This window comes from Schistocerca nitens, chromosome 4 (genome assembly GCF_023898315.1).
Source record: "Schistocerca nitens isolate TAMUIC-IGC-003100 chromosome 4, iqSchNite1.1, whole genome shotgun sequence".
Taxonomy (NCBI): domain Eukaryota; kingdom Metazoa; phylum Arthropoda; class Insecta; order Orthoptera; family Acrididae; genus Schistocerca; species Schistocerca nitens.
The window spans coordinates 271,573,379-271,600,558 of NC_064617.1; the positions used below are offsets into that span (position 1 = coordinate 271,573,379).

Consider the following 27,180-nt stretch of genomic DNA (forward strand, 5'->3'; position numbering starts at 1 on the left):
AACTATGCAAGACCAAAATCGTTTGAATTAGAATCGTGGATTGAGGAAGTTTTGAAACGATCCTTTGATGACATTCTTGGAGTCCATTTATCGATAGTTAGTAGCACTGCCTATATTAAGTTTAAATCTGCCGAAATCTGTGACCAAATCATTGAATCTTGTAGTGGTCGTTTGAAGTTTAAGCATTGTGATGGGAATGTTGGAGAGGTTCACGTGTCTCATGCAGGGTTTGGTGTCCGCACCGTTCGAATATTCGAACTACCGTTTGAAGTACCTGCGGAACACATCAACGCTGCTTTGGACAGTTATGGTAAGGTCATCAGCAATGTTGCCGAAATGTGGTTGTCTTTCAAAGTCCCTGTTTTGAACGGTGTTCGTCAGGTCAAGATTGAGTTGAAGAGACACATCCCGTCATATATCACTATTTGTGGATACAGGGCGATCGTTATGTACGACGGTCAACCTAGAACTTGTGCAGGTTGTGGTGCCACTGATCACGTTCGCGCTCAGTGTATGCAGCGACGAGTGACGCAATTACCACCTGGCGAAAGGACGGTAACTAACAGGATGTCGACGCTACCTCTCACATATGTAGCGGCAGTCCGCTCGACCGCGGCCGCGGAGGTGCAACCTGACGTGGCCACAGATCCCAGGGCTTCGGACACTGTCCTAGATACGCCCATGGACACTTCCCGTCCGGAAGGCATCGCTGTTACTACTACAGAAGTACCGGTGTCCAGTAGCATCCCGGCGGTTCCGTCTTTAGACAGCCACCAAGAGGTTGCTAACTCCCAGGCAGACCACACTGGTCGCCACGTTAGCAGCAATATGGATCCCATTTCCGTTCAAAATGCACTTCCACCTGCACAGGACCCCTCTTCTTCCTCGTCGGCTGCAGATCTTCAAAGCGTCGCAACCTCTCCCAAGAAACACAAGAAAAGGAGGATCGCCCACAAGGATGCCGCCAACGCCGCACCACCTTTGCGCGAAAAAGGGGCGCAAATTGCCCGTTCCTTGCCTGACATCTGTCTTGACCGCCCCACTGAGCAGCCGCAGCATGAGACCCCACAGGTCTCGGACGTCTCCGTGCCCCACCCCGATGGTGCCAGCCATGTCGCTGCGAACGAGGAACAGAACCCTTGTGAGGACCTCCGAGATAGCCCCGAACATCAGTCTCACAATGATCGGGGCTCAATTGGCGAGGTGGCCGCTGTTCATGTGATCAATTGGGCAGATGACACTGACGATGTAACAATGGACCAGAGCCTGTCTGTGGTAGGGCCATCTCCAGGAATTTTACCCGCATTACCGGCCGGCGACTTAAGTAGGACACGACCTGTCTCCAACCACCCGACGGGGGACGATGATTACATATCTGATACCTACTAATGGTTTTAATTTTCTGTGCTTCTGCATATCTCTTCTCTTTCTGCCAACATTTAGCGGTTCATGCAGTCCTACCAGGATTATAAGTTAGCCACACTTAACATCAATAGAATAACTTCTGTACAGAAGCTCTCTAGCTTTCGTGATTATTTATACAGCTGCGATGCTGATATTGTGATGTTGCAAGAGGTCGATGATCAATTTCAGCCTGACATTCCTGGCTACCAATTACTCAATAACACCACCCAAGACAGTTCTTCAGGTACCGCTCTATTAACCAAAGTGGGCGTGGCCGTCTCCGACGTTGAACGACTTGAAAATGGCAGGGGTATAGCGTGCCTTATCAACGGCATTAGATTTGTTAATGTATATGCCCCTTCCGGGAATCAGAATAGAACGAGACGGGCTCAGTTCTTTGCCAATGACTTATTATATCTTTTACGCCGCAGCCGGGAGGAAGTGGTTGTCGGAGGCGATTTTAATTGTGTTTTGAAGCCAAAGAACCAATGGCCGAACTTTAATGGATGCGCCGCTCTCGGCGAAACAGTACGTCAATTAGAGCTGGAGGATACGTGGGAAATAACACACGGGGAACAACGGTGCTTCACATACCATACTGCACTAATGGCCAGCCGCCTCGACAGGATCTACGTGGGGAAAAACCTGCGTGAGCGGGTATCTTCCTCGGAAACGTGGCCCCTGTATTTTTCCAACCATTTAGCTTACCATTGTATCATTCGTATGGCGCGCCAGCAAACTTTCCGTGGTCGGACAGGATGGAAACTTAACGTCAGTATTCTCAGGGAACAGGCGTTACGAGACCGTCTACAAGAAGCCTGGGAAATTTGTTTACATCGACGACCAACATTCCCATCGGTAACGCAGTGGTGGTGCCGTTGTGCAAAACCTCGGATTATTCGTTGTTTGAAGGCGTATAGTTCTGACAGGAGCCGGATGCGGAAAGAGACGTTTGAATTTTATTTTCGCTGTCTCCGTGACTTGTATTCTGAAGCACATGTCACGCAGGAAAAATTTCTTCAGATTCAACGGATCAAATCAAAGTTGACGCTCCTCAAACGCAGGCAAATGGAAGGCGTTAAAATCCGTTCGCGGGATAGCGCAGGCACTTCTGACGAACAACCATCCGCCTTCCACCTAGGGAAAGAGAAACGCCGCGCACGACAAAAATTGATTACCCGCTTACGAACCGAAGACGGTACCTTTGTGACGACCCAGGCTGAAATTCAGGAGTCTATAACGGACTACTACGGGCGACTATACAGGGCACAACCAGCAGATGATGCGGCAATCGCGGCGATGCATGCATATCTTCCGACAACGCTCGATGAGGACGACAGGCAATTCTTGATCAGTGATGTCACCGCGGTGGAGATTCGGGAGGCACTGAGCAGGGCTCAGGTCAACAAATCACCCGGCGTTGATGGTCTGCCGATTGAGTTTTATAAGCAGTTCTGGGACCTCCTCGAACATTGTTTTGTTTGCGTCTGCAATGAACTGCGCGCCGGCCAACAGTTACCAGATGGTTTCAATGACAGCCTGATCGTTCTGGTCCCAAAAGAATACCCCCATCAAGATATTGTCAAATTCCGCCCCATCTCCCTGTTGAACTCTGACTACAAGATTGTGGCCCGCGTCATAGCAGGTAGACTTAAAACTGTCCTTGCAAAAATTATACATCACAGCCAGGCAGCAGCGGTCCCGGGCCGCACGATCTTTAAAAGTCTTGCAGATTACAGGGAGCTCATTTCGTTTACTGCAATCACACGCCCGGAAGCAGCAATCTTGGCTTTAGATCAATGTCAGGCCTTTGATCGGATCCTGCATCGCTACCTCTTCCACACCATGAACCACTTAGGATTTGGTGACGGCTTTACTGCCATGGTCAGCAACATGTACACCTCGGCCACTTCTCAGATCATCGTCAATGGTCAATTCACCCGACGGATTCCGATTCAGCGGTCAATCAGACAGGGCTGTCCCATGTCCATGTGTCTCTTCGTGATCGCAATTGAGCCACTGGTAAGGATGCTGAATTGTAACCTTCCAGGTTTACACCTGTATTCCAGCACCCTCAAATGCATTGCGTACGCCGACGATGTGGGTGTCATTGTGCGTTCGGAACAAGACCTCACGGCCGTTAGGAATAGTATCACCGATTACGAGCGAGCATCCGGTTCTCAGCTAAACTATGGAAAGACTTGCCTCCTGCCTATAGGCAGTGGATTTCGAACAGACGCCCCTTTGCCGTACAGAGGATGTGCGACTCTCAAACTTCTTGGTATCAAGATGAGCAGTTGCCCCCTACGGACGACGGTAGACAATTGGAAACATCTTTTGGCTATGTCTCGGGGCTGCTTACAGCATCATAAAGGCAGAGAACAGGACTTATTGCAGAGAGTTCATTTTGTTAATACCACAATTCTCTCGAAGATTTGGTATGTCGGACAAATACTTCCTGTGGTCGACAGTGTTGCGAGGAAAATTATGTCGGCAGTAGGTTGGTACATCTGGAGGGGTGACATCTTCAAGGTGGGCATCAATGTCATCACTCTCCCACCTGACAAAGGCGGCCTCAGCCTGACGGATGTTCAAACGAAATGTAAGGCACTCTTAATCCGGCGTACACTGCAGCTCTGCCACGACTATCCCGACAGCGCGCTGAGTATGGCCATACGGACATTTCAGCCTCCGACTATGCACATCCCCATCAACCTACGGGAAACACATTTCAAAGCAAACCACATTAGAATGTTTCTTTTAGAAAGCAGTTATCTCCAAACGAAATCGAGTGTCCCGCTACGTGAACTTACCACTGCCCACCTCTACCGGCTACTGAACGACACAGGCAGGGTCAACCGCATGGAACTGAAGTATCCCTCTAAAGACTGGGCTCTCGTCTGGAAGACTATACATAACAAAGTGCTAGATACCGGTATTCGGTCACTGTGGTATAAAGTTGTTAATGAAACTCTACCTACAGCCGAAAAACTTCATAAAATACATTTGTCAGCTACTGACAAATGTAGGGAGTGCGGCCTTGTCGACACTTTGCAACACAGATTTGTTTGTGGTGCGAACAGTCTTATTTGGGAATGGTGTCGAATGACCATGGCTTTGATCTGCCGCACGGCACGACGGCACATCTCTCTTACTTGCGTGCTCCAACCCGACGACGCGTACTACCCCACAACCAAGGCAAACACCTGGACGTGGTTGGCTGGACACACACTATGTTACTTACTTGGCGCCCAGGAGAGGCGTTCATACCGGGACTACAGATTATACCTCGCCACACGGGCACAACTGCTACTGCAGGATGTCCGACATAGGCAAAAGTTTGCCAATTATATCTTAGCGCTCCGAATCACGACCCTGTAAACGAATTCAGTAAGTTTTCTTCCACGGCCACGTATCCATACACCTTATCAAATATAAATAACAAAAAACTAAATAAATATATTAACAATAAACAAAAACAAATATGTCCAACGAAAACAATGAAACATCGAAAGAGAAGAAACGGAACAAAGTCGAATTTTCATGGTGTCTGAAGTTGTCACTGATTGGGAATGTTCATGGTTGGTGTTTTAACTGTCTTGTTTCACCTCGCCCTTCGTCTCCGTTAATTCAGCAGGAATTTGATTTACATTCTCCCAACATGGATGGTGAAGCTGACCATTCATTTGGACGTGGTGTCCACTGGGTTTTTCGTTTAATGTTTTATGTTTGGAAACTTACATCGAAGATGTATATGTTTCACTCAACTGCGAACATTACTTGCTTCTTTATTTATTTAACGTCGACGAGGGAAGCCGAAACAGGATTTATTTCTTCTATTTTTTTCTTCCTTCTTCTTCAAATCATTCCGCAGCAACATGGATTTCAAGTTTTTCTTTTCCACATTAGTATGCAGTGCGCAGTTTTTTGGCGGCTGAGTCGTTCAGAGCTAAGAGAAGGAGACTTGGGAAACCGCACAGCAACACTGGAATTTATCAGTCTAGTCCAAGCCATCGCTTGCGGAAGCCAAAGGCATACAAACTTTCGAGAAGACGAGCTTTGCATGACGTCGGCACCCTGCAATACCGCATGCAGTTAAATCAACTAAACAATATTAAAAGGAAAAAAACATTAAAAAAACCAAAAACATCAAAACCAAAACAACAAAAAAAAACAACAAAAACAAAAAAAATTTTTTTTTAATCACTATCACTTCACACAAAAAGGAATCAAATCAACTATACATTTCAAAATCAACAGTGAAATAGCATAACAAGAGTATAGCATTGAAGCTAGCCGAAGAAGGCAAAAAAAAAAAAAAAGGTGAGCGAATGGATGGGCTGTATGGGGAGATGGGAGGCCCAAAACGAAAAAAAAAAAAAGTCGTAGAGCATTCGACTGCAGATCGAGAGGTCCCCGGTTCAATCCCGGGTGCCCCCTTCATTTTTCAGTATCTCGAAAAAACAAATGACGGTTGTCGCGGTGAGTTGCAAATAACATGTTTCAGATGCACTCCGCACGCCATACCGAAGGCTTTGGAGCAACATTTCAATGGGGGGATCGCAGCCCAGGCTCTTGCAGGTCATCGTCCTCCCGCCATGCGGTCGAACTGTACGAAATCCACTTGCTTGGGGGAAGAATCTTGTACACTGAATTTTATAGAATATGGTGATAGGCAAAAGTTTTCATGTACTGCTGCACGGAGAAACAAAAATTGGAGGAGCTGGGATTTGAACCCAGGACTTTCTGCATGCGAAGCAGACACTCTACCACTGAGTTACACCCCCGCCAGAGCAACTACATCTGGGACGAGTCTCTCGTGGATCCTACTGTCATTATTTCTTAGGTTTGAACGGTACAGTAAGTGTTCGAGGAACCTATTCATGACAAGAGCTAAGCAGCGTCGACTCCGTGGCGCAAGGGTAGCGCGTCTGACTCCAGATCAGAAGGTTGCGTGTTCAAATCACGTCGGGGTCACAGTGAAATTTTCGTTTACGAAAGCCATAGACGAGTATGTCAGTTTAATCAGATACCAAACGATTACAGAGAACGGACGAACAGAACTTGCTTGAAAAAAGCTACTAGTGCAATTTTCGCGTTCTGACATTAAAGTGAAGGCGCCGACTCGCACTTTCTCCAGGCGCGAAGTGTCTAGTATTTTTGATATTTATATCGTTTAACGCTAATATATAACTGAGAGATAATGATTACGCAATATTTTGCTCGATTAGACGTCTTTAGCCAGGCAGAGTATAATATTTTTCCTTAAGTTATGGGAATAGAAAGATCGTGAAAGGGGGTATAGCTCAGTTCAGTCAGCCGGCGGACGCGGTCGAGGTCGGACGTGCTGTGCTGCGCGCCACGCCGCCGTTGTTTTCGTGTGGTGAGTCACTGCGCTTGCTTCAGTGTCTACCAGTGTTTTGGTGTAATCTGGAAATGAACTCGATTTCGTGATGTCTCAACCGAGTAGGAAAGACACATTGAATTTTACTTTTGACAGAAACTTTGTCCGACCTAAATCTTTTGAAGTTGAGCAATGGTTAGAAGATGAAGTAAAGATAGGACTTGAGGATATAATCGGGATACATCTTTCGATTGTCAGTAGCACCGTTTTCGTTAAATTAGCTCGATCAGACATGTGTGAGAAAATAGTTGAATCTTGTGGTGGTATCCTCAAATTTAAACATAGCGATGGCAATGTGGGAGAAGTTGTTGTTTCGCATGCCGGCCTAGGAATAGGGACTGTTCGACTCTTTGAACTTCCATTTGAAATAACCAGTGAACAGATCAACGCAGTGCTCTGTCCCTACGGTAAAATCATCAGCAATATTGCGGAACGTTGGTCTAGTGCACATAAATTCCCGGTTCTTAATGGGGTGCGGCAATTGAAAATCGAGCTGCAGAAGCACATCCCGTCTTATGTTAACATATGCGGGTATCGTGCGATAGTAATGTACGATGATCAACCTCGAACGTGTGCCGAATGCAACTCGACAGGTCACGTGCGTGCCGAATGCGTGCAGAGGCGAGTGGCGCAGCTGCCTGCCGGCGAGGCAGCCAGGCCCCCCGCGATGACAACACTGCCTGTGACGTACGTCGCCGTGGCGCGTGGGCTTTCGGCTACATCCACGGTCACCGAAATCAGTGAAAATACTGTTGTGCCTGCGCCAGTGACGCAAATGGGGACTGTTGCAACGCCGGAAGAGACCCCACCTAAACCCATAGAAGTATCGCCGTCCGTAGTAGTCACAGAAGAACAGGCATCCGACATGCAAATGGCTGCGTCCCAATCGGCCGCTGCTACTCCACGGGGGGAATCTCCAGCAGGTTCCGATCAAGGCCCACACAATCGTACGTCTCCCAGAAAAACTAAAAAACGGAGAGTTGCCCGCCAGGGTGCAGAACAGATTGCACCGGTTCTGCGCGAAAAGGCTAAACAGATAGGTGAACAACTCAGTGACAAAGCATCTGATAGCACAAACAATGATCATCCCTCAGCCAGTTTACAATCAGTCCTTGACAATGTCTCAGATGCTCTCCCTCTGAACCCTGAACAGTCAGCTCAACTCCGAACCGACTGTGATGTCCGCATGGTCAAACTCTATCCTGCACCAGAGTCGGTAACGACCTCGACACAACCGCCGCCAACTAGTTGGGCGGACGATACAGAATCCACTGCCGAAGTAGACAGTATGGATACTTCCGAAACGGTGACAGCCGTCACTTCAGTCTCCAAAGTCGACGATGTTACCGAGAAAGATAACGCCTCGACAGAAACTGCCGCGCAAAAAGAACGCACGACTGATCCCTTTTCAACCGGAGACTATTTTTAACTCTGCCTTTAAAGTGACTGTCACTACATGTTTTGTTATCTGGAATTGCTTCCAAAGTGCTTCTACGACGTGACTTGTTTTTTCCAGCGTTATTTCTGTTTGATATCGGACTGATTTTAGGTATTGCTCCTGTTTAGTCCACCACTATTCCGCCACAGGCCTATCGACTTGCTACTCTCAATATTAATAAGATACGTAGCGCTCTTAAACTGCAACACTTAAAGGACTTTTTATATGCAGCTGATGTAGACATTTTATTTGTACAAGAAGTAACAGAGATCAGACTTGATTGCATACCAGGTTATAATGTGATCACTAATCCTGGGGCCGGTTGCGAATTAGGTACAGCTTTTATTGTGAAGGAAGGTATCATTATTACCGACGTCACAAAACTGCCGAACAGTAGGGGCATTGCGGGCACTTTTTATAACAACAGACTAATTAATGTCTATGCCCCATCCGGTTCCAGTAATAGACGTCAAAGAGCAGAATTTTTTAAAGAAGAAATAGTTCCTCTCTTTGGCGTCCGCCACACCAATGTCATCTTCGGAGGCGACTTTAACTGTGTCATCAGTGCAAAGGACCAGACTCTCAATCTTAACAAATCACTTGAACTGGAACGAATTGTACGAGACTTGCGCTTAGTTGATTCTTGGGAGCTCAAGCATGGGGCAGCACCTGGGTTTACCCATATCACGACCCATTCGGCAAGCCGTCTTGATCGAATTTATGTCACACCCACTTTGAGGAATAACATTCTGCAGTCAGAAGTATGGCCAGTGGCTTTCTCAGATCATGCTGCATACATCTGTACTATAAGTCTAGACCGACAACGGACGTGTCGATACAGGGGCCTGTGGAAATTAAATGTTTCACATCTACAAGACTCGGCGTGTCAAGAAGCCTTCCTCAATACCTGGCGAGAATGTGAGCAACGATTTGCCTCTTATAATTCGGCCATTGATTGGTGGCTGAGGTGCGCCAAACCTAAAATTAGGTGGTGTTTCATGAACTACGCACGGGAAAAGAGCTTTTGGCTTCAAAGGACGATCAATTTCTATTTTCATTGTCTGCGGGAACTGTATATGCTCGGTACTTCGGCTGTCGAGAATTGTCAACGAATTAAGAAAATCCAGGCCAAAATCCTAACCCTAAGGAGGACGCAGCTAGAAGGCTACAAAGTCAGGTCGCGGGTCCAGACAACTGTACACCAAGAACTCACCTCAGTCTACCATATGATCCAAGAAAGTAAGAAAGGGTCCCGTAAAATACTGACGGAGTTAATTGCTGAGGATGGCGCAACGCTGACTACGCACAACGAGATTAAAGCGGCGGTGCTAAACTACTTCACCACCTTGATGTCAAATAAAGAAGTTAACGTGCAAGCGCAGGATGCTCTTTTGAATAATTTGCGCAACAGAGTCAGTCTCGTGGACGCGGAAAAGCTATTAGACGTGGCGACCGAAGAAGACGTGGAATATGTACTCTGGAAAAGTGCTAAGAATAAATCCCCCGGACCTGACGGAATTCCCGCCGAATTCTATCAAAAATTCTGGAACACCATAAAGGCGAAGATCACTTGCATCTGTAACGAACTTCTAGACCACAACAACGTGATCCCCACCAGCTTCTGTGAAGGCATAATCGTTCTAATTAAAAAAACCTCAGGCAGTGCAAACGTAAAAAATCTAAGACCCATAACGCTGCTCAACAGCGACTATAAAATCTTTGCGAGACTTTTGGCCCAAAGGCTTAAATCTACAATGACCAGTATCATTGGCCCTTACCAGACCAGCGTGGGCAAGGATCGGAAAATTCGACAGACTCTGTGCGACTACCGTGATTTAATCTCTATTGCGGAAGTCTGTAAGCTGAAATGTGCCATCATATCCTTGGACTTCGACAAAGCTTTTGACAGGGTAAACCACCAGTATCTCTTTCGTACCATGTATGCGATGGGTTTTCCACCTGGGTTCGTCGCAATTATAAAACAGATGGTAGCGACTAATTTATCCAGAGTCATCATCAATGGCCAGCCTACCCGAGCAATCGAGATAGCCAGTTCCGTCAGGCAGGGCTGCCCAATGTCCATGGCGCTTTTTGCGATTGCCATTGAGCCTTTGTTAGCTACCCTGACGCAAAGTTTACAGGGCATCGTCATACATGGATCCCGAGTAGTGTGCAAGGCGTATGCAGACGATGTCGGTTTCCTTGTACTAAATAGAACTGAAGTGGAGACCGCACTACAGCTAGTCAGGCAATATGAGCACGCGTCAGGTGCACAACTAAACTGGACAAAGTCCGGAATATTCAATATTGGCCGCGGCCTAGGATCGCACCCTCACAGACAACTACGTCAGCTGAAGATATTCAAGTGCCTTGGAATTGATTTTCAGAGTAATATTCGGCACACCATTGCAACCAACTATCGAAAGCTTCTACGGACTATTCGTGCCAGCATACGGGAACACAGTGTACGGAAACTAAATGAAATTCAGAAAGTAACGGTCGCAAATGTCTACCTCACCTCGAAACTCAATTATATCGCTCAAGTTTTACCAATGTCTGCACTCACTGCAAAACGAATCATGTCAGCATTAGGACAGTTTGTCAGCCATCACCACATTTTTAAAGTTCAGTTTGACACCTTAACGCTTGCCACAGAAAATGGTGGCTTAAATCTTGTCGATGTTGAAAAGAAGGCGCAAGCTTTATATATATCAAAAACTTTCCACCAATGGAAACACTCAGCTGATAGTCTCGCTGCTCACCTGCTTACTGAGATAGCTCCGGCCGACCTCAGTCCACCTATCACGGTGCAACATATTCCAAACGGACTTTACACTTAAAATGGTTTTTACTGGAGTACAGTTATGTACACACAATGATCCCCGAACAAGAAATGAAGACAGTGAAACACGTGTACCTGGAACTCATGAAAGATAAGAAGAAAAATAACATTGAAGAAAAATACAACTTTTACGACTGGAAGGTAATCTGGGAGAACATCCATTGTCCGTATTTGCCGTCAACACTGAAAGCCACTTGGTATTTCGCAGTTAACAGAAAATTGGCAACTAACTCCAAACTACATAACATACACCTCGCAGAATCACCTTTGTGCACAACGTGTAATTTAATGGATACTGATGAACACAGGTTTGTGTGCGACAACATAAAAGATATATGGGAATATATCACGAACAAGTTAGCACTCATTAGTAGAACTTCGCCCAGATATATAACACCTGCTGCCTTTCTGACGCCGGACGATACCCCGTACCCACGGACGAGAAGGAACGCACTAAACTGGTTAAAAGCCGCTACTGTACATTACTTATTTACAAAAGAAGACAAGAGTAAAGAAGACTTCTGTGTCTATCTTACAACTCAGCACCATATGCTAATGAAAACGAAAAACTATAAGGATAACTTCGCCAACTACCTGCTCAAAACTGTAACGAAAAAAAAAAAAAGAGACTACCACATCAATTGATTGAATTTCATGTTAACGAACATTCAGCAGCTACTCACTCAAGATCAGACGGACCATCTATAAGGCGAATAATATGTCATGTTGACCGAACCACAAGTTACTAACACCACTGAAGTAATCGATTGGCAAGAGATCAAGCTTCATTTCGTAAGAAGAAGAAAATTCAGTTTTCTCTTTCGAGCAATATTTTAGTTCTCTTTCAATTTCGCAGAGTTCAGAACAAAGCTTTTTAATTTTAGAAGCAATGGATTTTCACTTTCTTTTAACTTCTTTGACGTTTTCTGTTACCACAAGGCACTGGAGCCGCCATAAATTTCAGTTACTATTTCCTTAATATGGATGCTTGTATCGTAAACGACGCATGTAATCCACATCGTTTTCATTTTCCTTAAATCAAAGGCCTTTGATGCCACACCGACGAAGGTGAATTAATGGCGAGCAGAAGGACGGGCTATAAGGGGTGGATGGAAGCCCGAAAAAAAAAAAAAAGAATAAAAAAAAGAAAAAAAAGAAAAAAAAGTCGTAGAGAGTCGTTACAGAGAACGGACGAACAGAACTTGCTTGAAAAAAGCTACTAGTGCAATTTTCGCGTTCTGACATTAAGGTGAAGGCGCCGACTCACACTTTCTCCAGGCGCGAACTGTCTAGTATTTTTGATATTTATATCGTTTAACGCTAATATATAACTGAGAGATAATGATTACGCAATATTTTGCTCGATTAGACGTCTTTAGCCAGGCAGAGTATAATATTTTTCCTTAAGTTATGGGAATAGAAAGATCGTGAAAGGGGGTATAGCTCAGTCGTAGAGCATTCGACTGCAGATCGAGAGGTCCCCGGTTCAATCCCGGGTGCCCCCTTCATTTTTCAGTATCTCGAAAAAACAAATGACGGTTGTCGCGGTGAGTTGCAAATACATGTTTCAGAAGCACTCTGCACGCCATACCGAAGGCTTTGGAGCAACATTTCAATGGGGGGATCGCAGCCCAGGCTCTTGCAGGTCATCGTCCTCCAGCCATGCGGTCGAACTGTACGAAATCCACTTGCTTGGGGGAAGAATCTTGTACATTGAATTTTATAGAATATGGTGATAGGCAAAAGTTTTCATGTACTGCTGCATGGAGAAACAAAAATTGGAGGAGCTGGGATTTGAACCCAGGACTGTCTGCATGCGAAGCAGACACTCTACCACTGAGTTACACCCCCGCCAGAGCAACTACATCTGGGACGAGTCTCTCGTGGATCCTACTGTCATTATTTCTTAGGTTTGAACGGTACAGTAAGTGTTCGAGGAACCTATTCATGACAAGACCTAAGCAGCGTCGACTCCGTGGCGCAACGGTAGCGCGTCTGACTCCAGATCAGAAGGTTGCTTGTTCAAATCACGTCGGGGTCACAATGAAGTTTTCGTTTACGAAAGCCATAGGCGAGTATGTCAGTTTAATCAGATACCAAACGATTACAGAGAACGGACGAACAGAACTTGCTTGAAAAAAGCTACTAGTTAGTGGTGGGCAAGAAATCGCGTATCTGTTAGAAATCGCAGTGACTGAGAAGTCACAGATATCACAGTAGCAACTTTACAGAATCTAACTGCGATTTCAGTCACAGTTAGCAGTCGCAAGTAGTATTTCACATTCAAAGACGTAAGCCATCTATTGGTCGAATTTACCACTGCTTTCTGCGATTTCAGTGACAAGTCGCAACTAAGAGTCGCAAGTAGCAACTAGAAAGCGCGGTTAACAGTGCCATCTGTGGGTCAAAGTTCGTACTACGCCCATCTCTGCGGTACGCTATGGAGTCTAACTGCGATTTCCGTGACAAGTCGCAACTAAGAGTCGCAAGTAGCAACTAAAAAGCGCAGTTAGCACTGCCATGTGTTGAGCAAAGTTCATACTACGCTATTCGCTACCGAGTCAAACTGCGATTTCTGAGACAAATCGCAACTAAGAGTCGCAAGTAGCAACTAAAAAGCGCAGTTAACATACTTTTCCTAGTGTCATCTGTTGACCGACGTACGTACTTCGTTATGAGAGTCTTGTGCCTCACGAGATCGATGTGCTGTGTGTGCATATGATGGGCTTATTTCAATAGTGGTACAAGTCCATTTTTGTTAATTTTGAGATATAGAGTCGTAAAGTTAAATGAGCGCTGAAAAATCTGCAGTTGAGATACCAGAAATATTCAAGCATATGGCTTCTTGCTAGAGATGAACCTTTATTTATGTTTGTTTGGATCACTAATTTTAGAAGCATTATAGGCAGAAAAGTGGAGGTAATGGACTTGTACCACTATTGAAATAAGCCTTTCATACTATATGACGACATGCACATTCAGCATCAGTTATGGTTGGTCAAATACTGCTGTGACTCTGAATGTATTATATTAATAAGAAGCAACATTGCCATTTTCTCCTGAAAATATCAAGTAACGTAACAAATGTGTTTGATTCTGCTTCCAATATGACAGTTTTGGTTAATACTCCACATGCCTACAGGACTTTGCAATGTTAACACAGCAGAACTCAGACATCTGTATAAGTGTAGAGAAATGAAAACAGTCATATGAATGCCTCACTTTTGTTCCGACACAGTTCAAGACTCGGGAGAAAAGTTTTACACCTGGTGTTCTACATGGCAACTTCACACACAAGAACTTTTTGCCGACACTACTACCACCTACATAAGTAAGCTTTTCCTGTGTTACTTTCAAGTAATGCACTTAAGCTATTCCTGATTTAACTGGAAGATCTGTACTTCTCACTTTCATATCAACAGCCTCAAAATGCATATTGTAGACTTCGGGATATGTTACAGGTCAGTGTCACACCAAGATTGAGGAGAAAGGGCGGGGGGGGGGGGGGGGGGGGGCGGCATGTCGCTCTCCAACAAGTGTTTACCAATAAGTAAGTGGCGGAAAATTATGGGTATAGGACGGCTTAACATGTGGAAAATGAGATTTTTATTATTCACTCACTGTATTTGACATTTATTATTCCTTTAAAATCGCACAACAACTTCAATAAAACACAGCTTAATCATTCACACACTTATTTCACAATTGTTTCACTTTTAAACTGCAAATCCTCTAAGAGCTGTCTTGAATCTTCACGAGTCTCTCCCAACAGCCTTGATGTGGATAGATACGTACAGCAACCAGTAATCCGAGTCAGAACTGTGTCTGCAAAAACACAAGGATTATTAAACAATTTTTGCTGTCATTAATTACTAGAAATATAATTGACAGAGTAGATTGCTAATATTTGCTATAATGAATATCACATTTGCAAGAACGATCTCACTGAAGTAATTAAGTCCATCGAAACGCTTAGAAACTAACCTCTCGTCTGACGAAAACGGTCTAAAGACGCAGTGGCAATTTCTTCAGATCTGTTGACAATGATATTTTGAGTTATCACTTTACTGAGTGACTGAAATGTAGTTCAGGTACCTGTGAACATAACAATATGTTAGAATTCATTTCCTAAAGACGAACTATTGCGGTACTGTACGGCTACTTACATATTAACTACACTATTAATATTTTCACAGTTGTTTCTTTAATACAAAATTAAAGCCAACGGAAGAAAAAACGTAAAACATACTTGCCAATGACAGGTTTGTTGCGATGCAATTTTCCGTGTTGACAGATGTAACTTTTTCATACAGTAGTAAGTCGCAGAAGTAGCAGAAGTCACAGAAGTAGCAGAAATCGCAGAAGTCACAGAAGTAGCAGAAATCGCAGAAATCGCGGAAGTAGCAGAAATCGCAGAAATAGCAGTGGCGGAGGGATACACGACCTATGTTCCTTAACTGCGACTCTTAACTGCGACAAATCGCAGTTAAGAATAACAGATACTGAAAAGTAGCATTCACAGAAATCACTGATATCGGAAAATCGCAGTTTAGCCCATCACTACTACTACTGCAATTTTCGCGTTCTGACATTAAGGTGAAGGCGCCGACTCGCACTTTCTCCAGGCGCGAAGTGTCTAGTATTTTTGATATTTATATCGTTTAACGCTAATATATAACTGAGAGATAATGATTCCGCAATATTTTGCTCGATTAGACGTCTTTAGCCAGGCAGAGTATAATATTTTTCCTTAAGTTATGGGAATAGAGAGATCGTGAAAGGGGGTATAGCTCAGTCGTAGAGCATTCGACTGCAGATCGAGAGGTCCCCGGTTCAATCCCGGGTGCCCCCTTCATTTTTCAGTATCTCGAAAAAACAAATGACGGTTGTCGCGGTGAGTTGCAAATACATGTTTCAGAAGCACTCTGCACGCCATACCGAAGGCTTTGGAGCAACATTTCAATGGGGGGATCGCAGCCCAGGCTCTTGCAGGTCATCGTCCTCCCGCCATGCGGTCGAACTGTACGAAATCCACTTGCTTGGGGGAAGAATCTTGTACATTGAATTTTATAGAATATGGTGATAGGCAAAAGTTTTCATGTACTGCTGCATGGAGAAACAAAAATTGGAGGAGCTGGGATTTGAACCCAGGACTTTCTGCATGCGAAGCAGACACTCTACCACTGAGTTACACCCCCGCCAGAGCAACTACATCTGGGACGAGTCTCTCGTGGATCCTACTGTCATTATTTCTTAGGTTTGAACGGTACAGTAAGTGTTCGAGGAACCTATTCATGACAAGACCTAAGCAGCGTCGACTCCGTGGCGCAACGGTAGCGCGTCTGACTCCAGATCAGAAGGTTGCGTGTTCAAATCACGTCGGGGTCACAATGAAATTTTCGTTTACGAAAGCCATAGGCGAGTATGTCAGTTTAATCAGATACCAAACGATTACAGAGAACGGACGAACAGAACTTGCTTGAAAAAAGCTACTAGTGCAATTTTCGCGTTCTGAGATTAAGGTGAAGGCGCTGACTCGCACTTTCTCCAGGCGCGAAGTGTCTAGTATTTTTGATATTTATATCGTTTAACGCTAATATATAACTGAGAGATAATGATTACGCAATATTTTGCTCGATTAGACGTCTTTAGCCAGGCAGAGTATAATATTTTTCCTTAAGTTATGGGAATAGAAAGATCGTGAAAGGGGGTATAGCTCAGTCCAGTTCCGCTTTAGACGCCGTGCAGGTGGACGTGCCTAGTCTTCCGCTCCGCCGTAGCGTTACGTATAGTGGACTATCGTTTTTGTTTACGTGTTGTGTTGCAACTTCTGTGAGTGTTTCTCCGTCGTTGTTTCGTACCTTGTGTTACTTTCTGTCCTTATTTCAGTGTGTTTTGTGTAGCGGTTTCGACCGCCTAGTTTGAAAATGTCGTCCCAGGTTATTCCTCGTCAGGCTACAGTTAGTTTTACTTTTGACAAGTCAACCCGCCATGTGCAACCTAGTTCCCTTGAGATTCACGATTGGTTGGTAGATACCTTTGGTGTTCATTCGGATCAGGTGCACACTGCTTATTTTGATACCGAACTGTATGTTTTCTTTGTTAAGTTTATGGACCCACTACAGGTTGATAAAATTCTTTCTAAATATGGTCATCAAGTTCTCTTTCGGCATCGGGATGATTCTGTAAGTAACGTGCTGCTTTCCAATGCTTCCATTACGTACACCAGTGTTCGTGTTTACAACCTTCCGCCGGAGGTGGATAATGTCTATCTTAAGGAGGGTCTACAAAAGTATGGTGATGTAAAGAGCATTCGCCTTGAACGCTTGTCAAGCCAACATCGCCTGCAATGTTACAGTGGTATTCGTTCAGTCGAAATGCACGTTAAGCAGAATATTCCATCTCACCTGCAGATCGGTGGATATCGTGTCCATGTAACATATAGTGGTCAGGTTGGCACCTGTTTTTTGTGCAATGAAAGTGGTCACGTGCGTAGCGACTGTCGGCGGAGGGTTTTTGTTTTAAAAAATTCTCTCGAACAGCGTCGCAAGTTAACGGTCGTCGACCTCGTTGCAGGTGGTTCTGCTCTTGGTGTGGCACAGTCCAATGGTAGTAGCGCCCCGCCACAAGTTTTGCGCACCCCTGACACAGAATTTCCTCCTTTGCGTGCTAAATCTGATGTTGCTCCGTCTGTCACTCCGGTGGGTGTGCCACTTTTGAATAATAAGAGGCGTCGCCCACACGATGGCAATAGTACGGATGAGGATCTCCCTGAGATGCCCCAGTCCGAGCGACCGGCATCCTCCGAGCCACTGTGTACTGTAGATGCTCCCTGCCCTCCTGAGGTAGCGGTTCCGGTGGCGGCTGCTGGCGCCCCTCCGGCCTCCGACGCAGCTTCTCTCGATTCGGATCGTCGGTCGGGCCTGTTGGCGCCGTCTTCCGAACCGACTTCGTTGTCACAACCAGTGGAGCCGCGACAACTTCCTGCTTCGCTGCCCCATACCTCTTCCAGCGGAGCTGCTCCGCTTCCTTCCAACTTTGCGACCTCGGACCTTCCTGCTCACGTTTCGCCTTCGTGCAGTTCATGTTTGCCGGATGCTAGTGTAGGTGTTGACCATTCCGTTTTGTCGGATGTTTCCCCCGCGACCCCGGATCCCGCATGTGGACCGGCGCGGGTGGTGTCGGATACAGAACTTGACCCTCCTACGTCACCGGCGGCTGAAGCTTCCTTGCCCGTCAGCCGACGCAAGTTACGCGTTCAGCCGAACGTTAATGCTGTTCGTAAAAAACCGAAGCGTAAGGGATCCGCGGAACGGGGTAGCAGTTCCCCTCCCTCGGATGCCTCCGTCTCCCCTGCTATGGACTGTGACGTTGGTGCGTCGGTGTAGGTGATTTCTTCTCTCGCTTTTCTCTCTATGGTTCAAGCGTACACCTTTCTTACCTTAAATGATAACCGTATTGCGTCCGACGTTCGCATTGCCTCTTTGCGGCAGTTTATTTACGACGCCTGTGCGGACGTAGTGTTTTTGCAGGAAGTGTTGTTTTCTGATCTCTCTCTACCTGGATTTCAAACTGTTTTTAATGTCGCGCCGCAATATTCAACAGGAACTGCTCTTTTCTTTCGAGAGGGCATTCCTATTACTGACGTTGAATTCCTTGACTCTGGCCGTGGGATTGGTTGTCGTCTTTTTGATCTCCGCCTCGCTGTTTTGTATGCCCCCTCTAGTTCGGGTCACACTGTGACTCGATCGCGCTTTTATAAGGAAGAGCTTATTTATCTTTTGCGTCAGAGTCCTCGGAGTCTCCTGCTCGGAGGCGATTTTAACTGTGTTTTACGCCCTGAAGACCAGTCTCCCAATTTTAATTATTGCCGTGATTTACATGACTTAGTTCGTACGATGCATCTGCGTGACGTTTGGGAACACAAATATCCCACCCTGGTGAAATATACGTTTTTTACCGCGTCCTCATGCAGTAGACTCGACAGATTTTACTTCTCTGATTTTTTATGTGATAAAATTCTTTCTGTCGACGTTATTCCTACTAGTTTTTCTGACCATTGTGCTTTTACTGCAACTGTAAATCTTAGTCACCAACCTGCAAAACTTTATCGTTCCCAGTGGATGTTAAATGTTTCCCACCTTGCCGACAGTGCTATAGATGATGTTATGAGTGCCGTGTGGGAGCGATGTCTTCGCTCTGTCCCGCGTTACCCCTCCTTGCTGGTATGGTGGACTGCGTTTGCCAAGCCCAAGATTCGTCAGACTTTGATGTTTTACTGTGCTGCAAGGGCGCGTGATTTTAAGAACACGTATGAATATTACTACTCTGTCCTGCGTGAACTATATGACGCGGCGGGTACCTCTCCTCTGCGGATCCATGATGTCCGTCGTATTAAAGCCAAGCTCTTGAGCCTTAAACGACGACAGATGGATGGTCTGCGAGTTAAGTCGAAACCTCACTCTCTTGTTGAAGGTGAACTGACCTCCTTGTGATGATGATGATGATGATTAGTGTTTTAGGGCGCACAACAGCGAGGTTATCAGCGCCCGGACCTCCTTGTACCACCTGCTACGGCATCAGACTCGTCGTCGTCGCTCCTTCATCTCTTCTCTTACTTGATGGACGGCAGCTTTTTGCACAGGAGGAAATGGTTCGTGCTCTCCGTCAGTATTACGCTAGTCTATATTCTGCCGATGATTCTGGTGAGTCTCTTTCGGATGATGTCCTTGGGGATCTAACTGCGACGATCACGCCTGACGCGAACGGCGAATTTCTCCGGGAGTTCCAGGTAGATGATGTTTTCGATTTTATTGCTCGCTCTCCGTCCAGTAAATCGCCGGGTCCAGACGGCCTGCCTAAAGAATTTTATCTCCGTTTTTGGCCTCTTTTGGGTGGCATTTTTACGCAGATTTTAAATGAGATTGTCAGGGTGATGGATGTGCCTGCCGATTTTAAAGTAGGGAAAATTGTTTTAATTCCGAAGTCCTCTGGTCGTTTATCTGCTGCCAATCTTCGTCCGCTCACATTGCTGAACTTTGACTACAAGACAGCTGCTAGAGCGCTCAATAGCCGGTTGTCTTCTCTGCTTCGCGGTGTGATTGGTGCACATCAATGTTGTTTTCATGATAGATCTATTCTGACCCCAGTAGCCGAATATCGGGATGTTATCTCGGTTGCGGCGGTTACAAACGTACATTGTGCCTTTGCTTTCCTTGATTTTTATAAGGCTTTTGATCACGTCAGTCATGTGTTTTTAGATCGTGTTTTAGGTACAATAGGTTTTAACGCTTCATCACGTGGTGTTCTTGGCAATTTGTATAGGGGAATAACTGCTCGGGTGTCAGTCAATGGGCAGCTGACGCCGCCCATTGCTATCCGCCGAGGGGTGCCTCAGGGTAGTCCGCTCTCTATGTCTTTATTCGTACTGTCCCTGGAACCGCTGCTTCGGACTATTGTTCTCAAGCTTCATGGTATGACCCTCTCTGGTGGGAAGCTCACTGTTAAGGCATATGCGGATGATGTCGTTGTTCTCCTCCGTCAACGTGATGATATCCCGTTGTTGAAAGGGGCAGTTGATGCATACTGTCGTGTCTCTGGAGCGCGGCTTAATCAGGGTAAATGTAAGTTCCTTGATATTCGAGGATTTCGCGATGCTGATGTCCCTTGGGCCACTTTTGTCGATCGCCATACGTCCTTGGGGATTATCATTGATCGGTGTCCTCTAAAAATGGCGGCTCTCAATTGGAAATCTGTCGCCGAGAAGATACAGGGGGCTCTGATGGTCCATGAGCAGCGCTGTGCTACCATTTTGCAAAAAGTCAGAATCTTAGACACCTACGTTCTATGTAAAGCTTATTATGTTGCTCAGCTGTTCCCACTTCCCTTGATGGTGGCGAAAAGGTTGCGCCAATTGTCTAGCAGGTTTATATGGAAGGGCCATCTATTCAAGTTACGTTACGAGGTTATGACGAAACCGCGTATCTCCGGAGGCTTGGGCCTCTCTGACATTACTCGCAAGGCGTCTGCTTTGTACGTCCGCCGTACGACTCTAATTGTTACGCAAGAAGTGACTTCAATTACATCCAGGCTTTTTACTGTTGTGCATCCGGAGAGCCTTGCTCCACCTGTCGATATCGGTCGCCTCAATTTTAAGTTGAAACACATCCGGGAATTTTACATTGCGGTGAGTTACCTCGGTGACGTCTTCTTGCGACGACCGGTGCCAACGACCAAGGGCTTCATTGCCCGCTGGGAGGGGCTGGCCTGTCCCAATCCAATAGAACTGGCGTCTCCATCCGTGTCCTGGAGGAACGTCTGGAAGAATGTTAGTCTGCCGATCCACTCTATGGCTGTGGCGTCCACATGGTATAGGGTAATTAATAATTTGGTTCCCACCAATGTACGACTGCACCGTATTGGTCTTTCTGACATGGACAACTGTACTCGGTGTGGTCTCCTGGATACCCTTGAGCATCGATTCACCTGCTGTGGGCACCTTGCCAATTGGCGGTGGCTCAGGAAACAGCTTGCTTTTGTCACTCGGTCTGCTGAAGCCGCTTATACTATTGACATCATCGTCCGGCCCGATTCTTCCTTTTTTCCACGAACGAAGCTCAATACCGTCATGCGGTTGATTGGACATTTCGTACATTTTGTCAACAGTTGTCATGACGAGGATGGACACCTAGCGTTTCGGCAGTACATGCTTACTGCTTACTGGCAGCGCTTGCGATTGCAGGCATCCGTGATGATTTTGCAAATATGCTTCGCCTGACATTTGAAAGAGAGGGTGTTGGCTAAGGTCACCTGTGTGAGCCATTTTCTTTTATATTGTTTCTGGATTTGCAGCCTTTATGTTTGTTTCTTCTCTACACCAGGACTGAAGTTTTCGCGGACCTTTAGGGCGCACAAGCAAAACAAAACGAGAGACCAAGAGCAGAGACAATAGGGGATAGTACGACGCCCTTGTACAGGTGCCATTCGGAAACAGGACGGTGGAGTCATCGTGCCCAGGCCTCGGACTTTGACCCCTGCCCACTTTGCTTCTGCAGGCCTGAATCTCACTGTCACCTCTAACTTTTACACAATGAAAAAAAATAAACCAAGGAAAAGAACCTAGAGGTAAATCAAAGAGAACAAGAAAAAAAAATTGTAGAGCACTGGTCTAAAAAGTAAAAAAAAAAAGTGGTAAAAAAAAGTGGTAGAGTGTCTGCTTCGCATGCAGAAAGTCCTGGGTTCAAATCCCAGCTCCTCCAATTTTTGTTTCTCCATGCAGCAATAAAAAAAAAAGTCGTAGAGCATTCGACTGCAGATCGAGAGGTCCCCGGTTCAATCCCGGGTGCCCCCTTCATTTTTCAGTATCTCGAAAAAACAAATGACGGTTGTCGCCGTGAGTTGCAAATACATGTTTCAGAAGCACTCTGCACGCCATACCGAAGGCTTTGGAGCAACATTTCAATGGGGGGATCGCAGCCCAGGCTCTTGCAGGTCATCGTCCTCCCGCCATGCGGTCGAACTGTACGAAATCCACTTGCTTGGGGGAAGAATCTTGTACACTGAATTTTATAGAATATGGTGATAGGCAAAAGTTTTCATGTACTGCTGCATGGAGAAACAAAAATTGGAGGAGCTGGGATTTGAACCCAGGACTTTCTGCATGCGAAGCAGACACTCTACCACTGAGTTACACCCCCGCCAGAGCAACTACATCTGGGACGAGTCTCTCGTGGATCCTACTGTCATTATTTCTTAGGTTTGAACGGTACAGTAAGTGTTCGAGGAACCTATTCATGACAAGACCTAAGCAGCGTCGACTCCGTGGCGCAACGGTAGCGCGTCTGACTCCAGATCAGAAGGTTGCGTGTTCAAATCACGTCGGGGTCACAGTGAAATTTTCGTTTACGAAAGCCATAGGCGAGTATGTCAGTTTAATCAGATACGAAACGATTACAGAGAACGGACGAACAGAACTTGCTTGAAAAAAGCTACTAGTGCAATTTTCGCGTTCTGACATTAAGGTGAAGGCGCCGACTCGCACTTTCTCCAGGCGCGAAGTGTCTAGTATTTTTGATATTTATATCGTTTAACGCTAATATATAACTGAGAGATAATGATTACGCAAAATTTTGCTCGATTAGACGTCTTTAGCCAGGCAGAGTATAATGTTTTTCCTTAAGTTATGGGAATAGAAAGATCGTGAAAGGGGGTATAGCTCAGTCGTCAGTCCGGCTTTCGCCGCCGTGCAGTACGGACGTGTTATTTCGGCCTGCGGAGCGCGAGCGCTCGCTGTTGTTTACATTTCAGCGGCCGTCACTTACGTGTCGCTTACGTGCACTAGAATCATGGCGAACCGTTTTCGAAAATCAACTTTACGTTTCAACTTCTGCAACGACTACGCACGACCAAAGGCCTTGGAAGTGGAACGCTTCCTACGCGACGTTGCTAAGATCCCAGCTTCTGACATCTTGGGCATCCATTTGTCCATATTGAGCAGTACTGTGTACGTCAAAGTCGTCAATGACGCGGTATGTGGAAGAATACTTCGTGACACCAACCATGGATTACGCTTTTGCACGCCGACGGCAATGTCGGAGCAGTCACTGTCGACCATGCCGGCTTAGGAATGCGCACCATACGAGTTTTCGAACTCCCGTTCGAGCTTCCAGCGGAAGACGTTATCGCGGCTTTCCGCCCCTATGGCACTGTACATGGCCACACTGCCGAACGCTGGGCGCAATTCCAAACGTACCCCGTTCTTAACGGTGTACGGCAGATCACCATAGACCTCCATCGCCACGTGCCATCTTACCTGCAAATTAGTGGGTTCCGCGCGGTTGTCATATACGACGGCCAACCCAAGACCTGTTCCGGATGCGGCAAAGAAGGCCACCTCAGATCTGAGTGTCTTCAGCGACGAATCACCCAATTGCCAGCCGCTACCGTGGCACCTCCGGCTCCGACGACGGTTTTACCGATCACCTACGCCTCGGCGCTCTCTTCTCCTCCCACCGGCCGCCGCCCATCGGACCATGCACCGGTGACCCTTCCAGCTGCTACGGATACCGCTGGGGCCGACGCGTCGCGCTCAAAGCCTGACGCTACTCCGGCGCCACTACCAACAGCGACGACTTCCGACACCTACCCGCCTGAACATATGGACGCCCCTTCATTTGACGTTCCCGCGGCGGCCTTCCTCTCAGAGCGACGCGACTCCCTCCCGTCTTCCGACACGGAGGGGCGAACCCGCAAACAACGTTCACCTAAGAGGCGCAAGAGGAGGCGCCGTACGGTCTCGGAACGAGACGGATCACCACCCCCCGATGCTCCAGGGTCCGTCCGACCCGACGAGGCCTCGGAGAACCTTCACGACGATACGCATGACGACAACATGACGCCGACTGTGGATACGTCGATGCCTACTCTACTGGCTCGCTCAGGTGCTCCTGAACCAATGGAGTCCACAGATGCGACTGTCGCCGCGACGTCCTCTGCCCCTACGACCGAAGTGGAACGTACGACCATCACAACGACAACGCCTTCAATGGTGTGGAGTGAGGACGTCGATGAGGACCCGGACCACACGCTGGGGACAGAGTTACCCCAGACGGAAGCATCGTTACGCCGCTGATAACGCCGTCGGGTGGCGTACGGCACGACTCACCGTTGCCTCGTCCCTCTTCATCCTCCGCCGGTGGAGTTCCCCTCCACGGCGGGGTACGGCTCCAAACCTACCGAATAGCGACGATCAACACTAACACCATTAGCTCACCCGTGAAACTTCAACTGCTGCGAGAGATGATATGGGCGTCGGACGTCGATATCGCACTACTACAGGAAGTACACCTGGCTACACTTCCAGACGTCGCGGGATATAACACTTATCCTTCTCCTGGTGACCACCTGGGACGCGGCGTAGCCATCTACGCCAGAGAAGGCATTCCAGTGGCCGATATCACATACCTTCCATCTGCCAGAGGCATGGCCGTCACCGTCATGGGGACCCGTATCGTCAACATTTACGCTCCGTCAGGCTCCACCCGCAGACGCGACAGGGCACTCTTCTATTCAGAAGACATCGCTCCTTTGTTTCTTGGACGCTGCGACCATTACTTGCTTGGGGGTGATTTTAATTGTGTCTTGCACCCTAAAGATCAAGTGCCCCACTACAACACCTGTCAAGAACTGCGTCTTGTCGTCCGAGATCTGTTGCTCCGCGACACTTGGGAAGTTCGGCACGGCGACGCGCCTGGACATACTTACCAGACGAGTCACTCCGCGAGCCGCCTTGATAGAATTTACGTCTCTCGGGAACTCACGCCTGCAGTCCAAGGTGCAGAACTTTGGCCCCTGGCCTTTTCGGACCACTGTGCCTACATCTGCACCATTCTCTTCCCCAAGCAAGTGGTCTGGCGTAGTCGTGCACCGTGGAAGCTAAACACCTCCCATCTTCATGATCCCGAATGTCTTCAACGTGTTACCGAGACATGGGCCACCTGTGAACGACGCTTACCTAAATACGGCACGACCTTGACCTGGTGGCTAGAATGTGCCAAACCTGCCATTCGACGTACTTTGATTCAGTATGGAAAGGAAGTTGCTATGTGGCGCCGGCACACTACCGACTATTTCTACGCCGTTCTCCGCGACCTGGACGCCCAACCGCCCACCCCCGACACCCAGAGGGAACGCAGCAGAATTAAGGCGCAAATTGTAACTTTGACACGCCGTAGACTGCAGGGGGCTATGGTGCGAACCCGACGTCAAGATTCGGCGGAACAAGAACATCCGACCATGCATCATATCGCCTCCGATAGGAAACATCGACGACGACAACTCATCACCGACATCACCACCTGTCGCGGCCAGCACGTCACTTGCCAGGCCGAAATCGTCAGTGCCTTTGTCGACCACTACCGCACAATGTACCAGGAGGAGACTACCAACAACCACCCTGAGGAGTCTGTGTTACCACACGTAACTCGCACCCTCACCAGCGACGAAGCGGACGAGCTGATGGAGCCCATTATGCGTGACGAAATCCACGATGCAATCAAAAAAGGTGCTCTGAATAAGTCACCTGGTGTCGACGGATTGCCGATAGAATTTTATCGCTCTTTCTTCACACTAATGGCGTCACGGTGGACAACGATGTTTAATGAACTGCTGACGATGGGGAACGCCGTACCGCCGTCCTTCGTCACGGGAATTATTATACCCATCCACAAACCGACACCAGGTGTGACGACAGCACATTACCGTCCCCTGACTCTGCTTAACGCAGACTGTAAAATTTTTACACGCCTACTGGCAACGCGATGCCGCAAGATCCTGCATAGCATTCTATCCCCGGAACAGACATCTCCGGGCGGCTCAGTTAATATACAAACGGCCACAGGAGAATGTCGCGATTTAATTGCACTGGCAGCGGCGTGCCGACTCCGCGCAGCAGTGGTTGCCATTGATTTTGACAGCGCATTCGACAAATTGCTGCATCTTTTTCTGTTCTCAGTGATGAACCGCATGTGTTTTCCACCAACCTTTATCGACGTGATTCGGCGCCTGTACGGCACCGCCGAATCTCTGATTCAGGTTAACGGCCGTGTGGCGGGACCAGTGGCGATCCGGCGTTCCGTACGGCAAGGCTGCCCACTTTCGACCCTACTGTATGCCATAAGCCTGGAGCCACTCATCGGGAGTCTGACGAGCCACCTTTCTGGTCTCACTTTGCGACAGCACAGTTTTCGATGTCGTGCGTATGCGGACGACCTCCTCCTCCCGCTCACGGAGTGAAACGCACACGGTACTTGATTTGATATCAACGTACGGCACTGCAGCGGGCAGTAACATGAATGTGGCTAAATCCGCGGCGATGCCCATTGGACGCGGCCTCTCACACGACGACTTAGCACCTCTCCCGTGTGTACAACAACTACGATATCTTGGTATCATTTTCACCTCCACCGTGCGCCGCTCCGCTGCCATCAATTTTCGGCGTGCACTCCAAACTATCCGCACGACGGTGCGACAAAATCTTCTCCGACGACTCGATTCTTTACAACGTGTCCAATACCTCAATCAACATGTGGCGGC

General features: G+C 47.2%; 10 non-coding genes across 10 annotated transcripts; 6 read left to right on the top strand and 4 right to left on the bottom strand.

Annotated features, from left to right (window-relative positions):
• Positions 1-6,119: 6,119 nt before the first annotated feature.
• On the bottom strand, positions 6,120-6,191 carry Trnaa-cgc (transfer RNA alanine (anticodon CGC)). Its single transcript has one exon. It is a non-coding gene; the product is annotated as a tRNA-Ala (tRNA).
• A 118-nt stretch (positions 6,192-6,309) lies between these two features.
• On the top strand, positions 6,310-6,381 carry Trnaw-cca (transfer RNA tryptophan (anticodon CCA)). The gene has a single exon. It is a non-coding gene; the product is annotated as a tRNA-Trp (tRNA).
• Positions 6,382-12,521: 6,140 nt separating this feature from the next.
• On the top strand, positions 12,522-12,593 carry Trnac-gca (transfer RNA cysteine (anticodon GCA)). Its single transcript has one exon. It is a non-coding gene; the product is annotated as a tRNA-Cys (tRNA).
• A 274-nt stretch (positions 12,594-12,867) lies between these two features.
• Positions 12,868-12,939, bottom strand: Trnaa-cgc (transfer RNA alanine (anticodon CGC)). The gene has a single exon. It is a non-coding gene; the product is annotated as a tRNA-Ala (tRNA).
• Positions 12,940-13,057: 118 nt separating this feature from the next.
• On the top strand, positions 13,058-13,129 carry Trnaw-cca (transfer RNA tryptophan (anticodon CCA)). The gene has a single exon. It is a non-coding gene; the product is annotated as a tRNA-Trp (tRNA).
• Positions 13,130-15,868: 2,739 nt separating this feature from the next.
• Positions 15,869-15,940, top strand: Trnac-gca (transfer RNA cysteine (anticodon GCA)). The gene has a single exon. It is a non-coding gene; the product is annotated as a tRNA-Cys (tRNA).
• Positions 15,941-16,214: 274 nt separating this feature from the next.
• Positions 16,215-16,286, bottom strand: Trnaa-cgc (transfer RNA alanine (anticodon CGC)). Its single transcript has one exon. It is a non-coding gene; the product is annotated as a tRNA-Ala (tRNA).
• A 118-nt stretch (positions 16,287-16,404) lies between these two features.
• Trnaw-cca (transfer RNA tryptophan (anticodon CCA)) lies at positions 16,405-16,476 on the top strand. Its single transcript has one exon. It is a non-coding gene; the product is annotated as a tRNA-Trp (tRNA).
• Positions 16,477-22,712: 6,236 nt separating this feature from the next.
• Trnaa-cgc (transfer RNA alanine (anticodon CGC)) lies at positions 22,713-22,784 on the bottom strand. Its single transcript has one exon. It is a non-coding gene; the product is annotated as a tRNA-Ala (tRNA).
• A 118-nt stretch (positions 22,785-22,902) lies between these two features.
• Positions 22,903-22,974, top strand: Trnaw-cca (transfer RNA tryptophan (anticodon CCA)). Its single transcript has one exon. It is a non-coding gene; the product is annotated as a tRNA-Trp (tRNA).
• Positions 22,975-27,180: the final 4,206 nt, after the last annotated feature.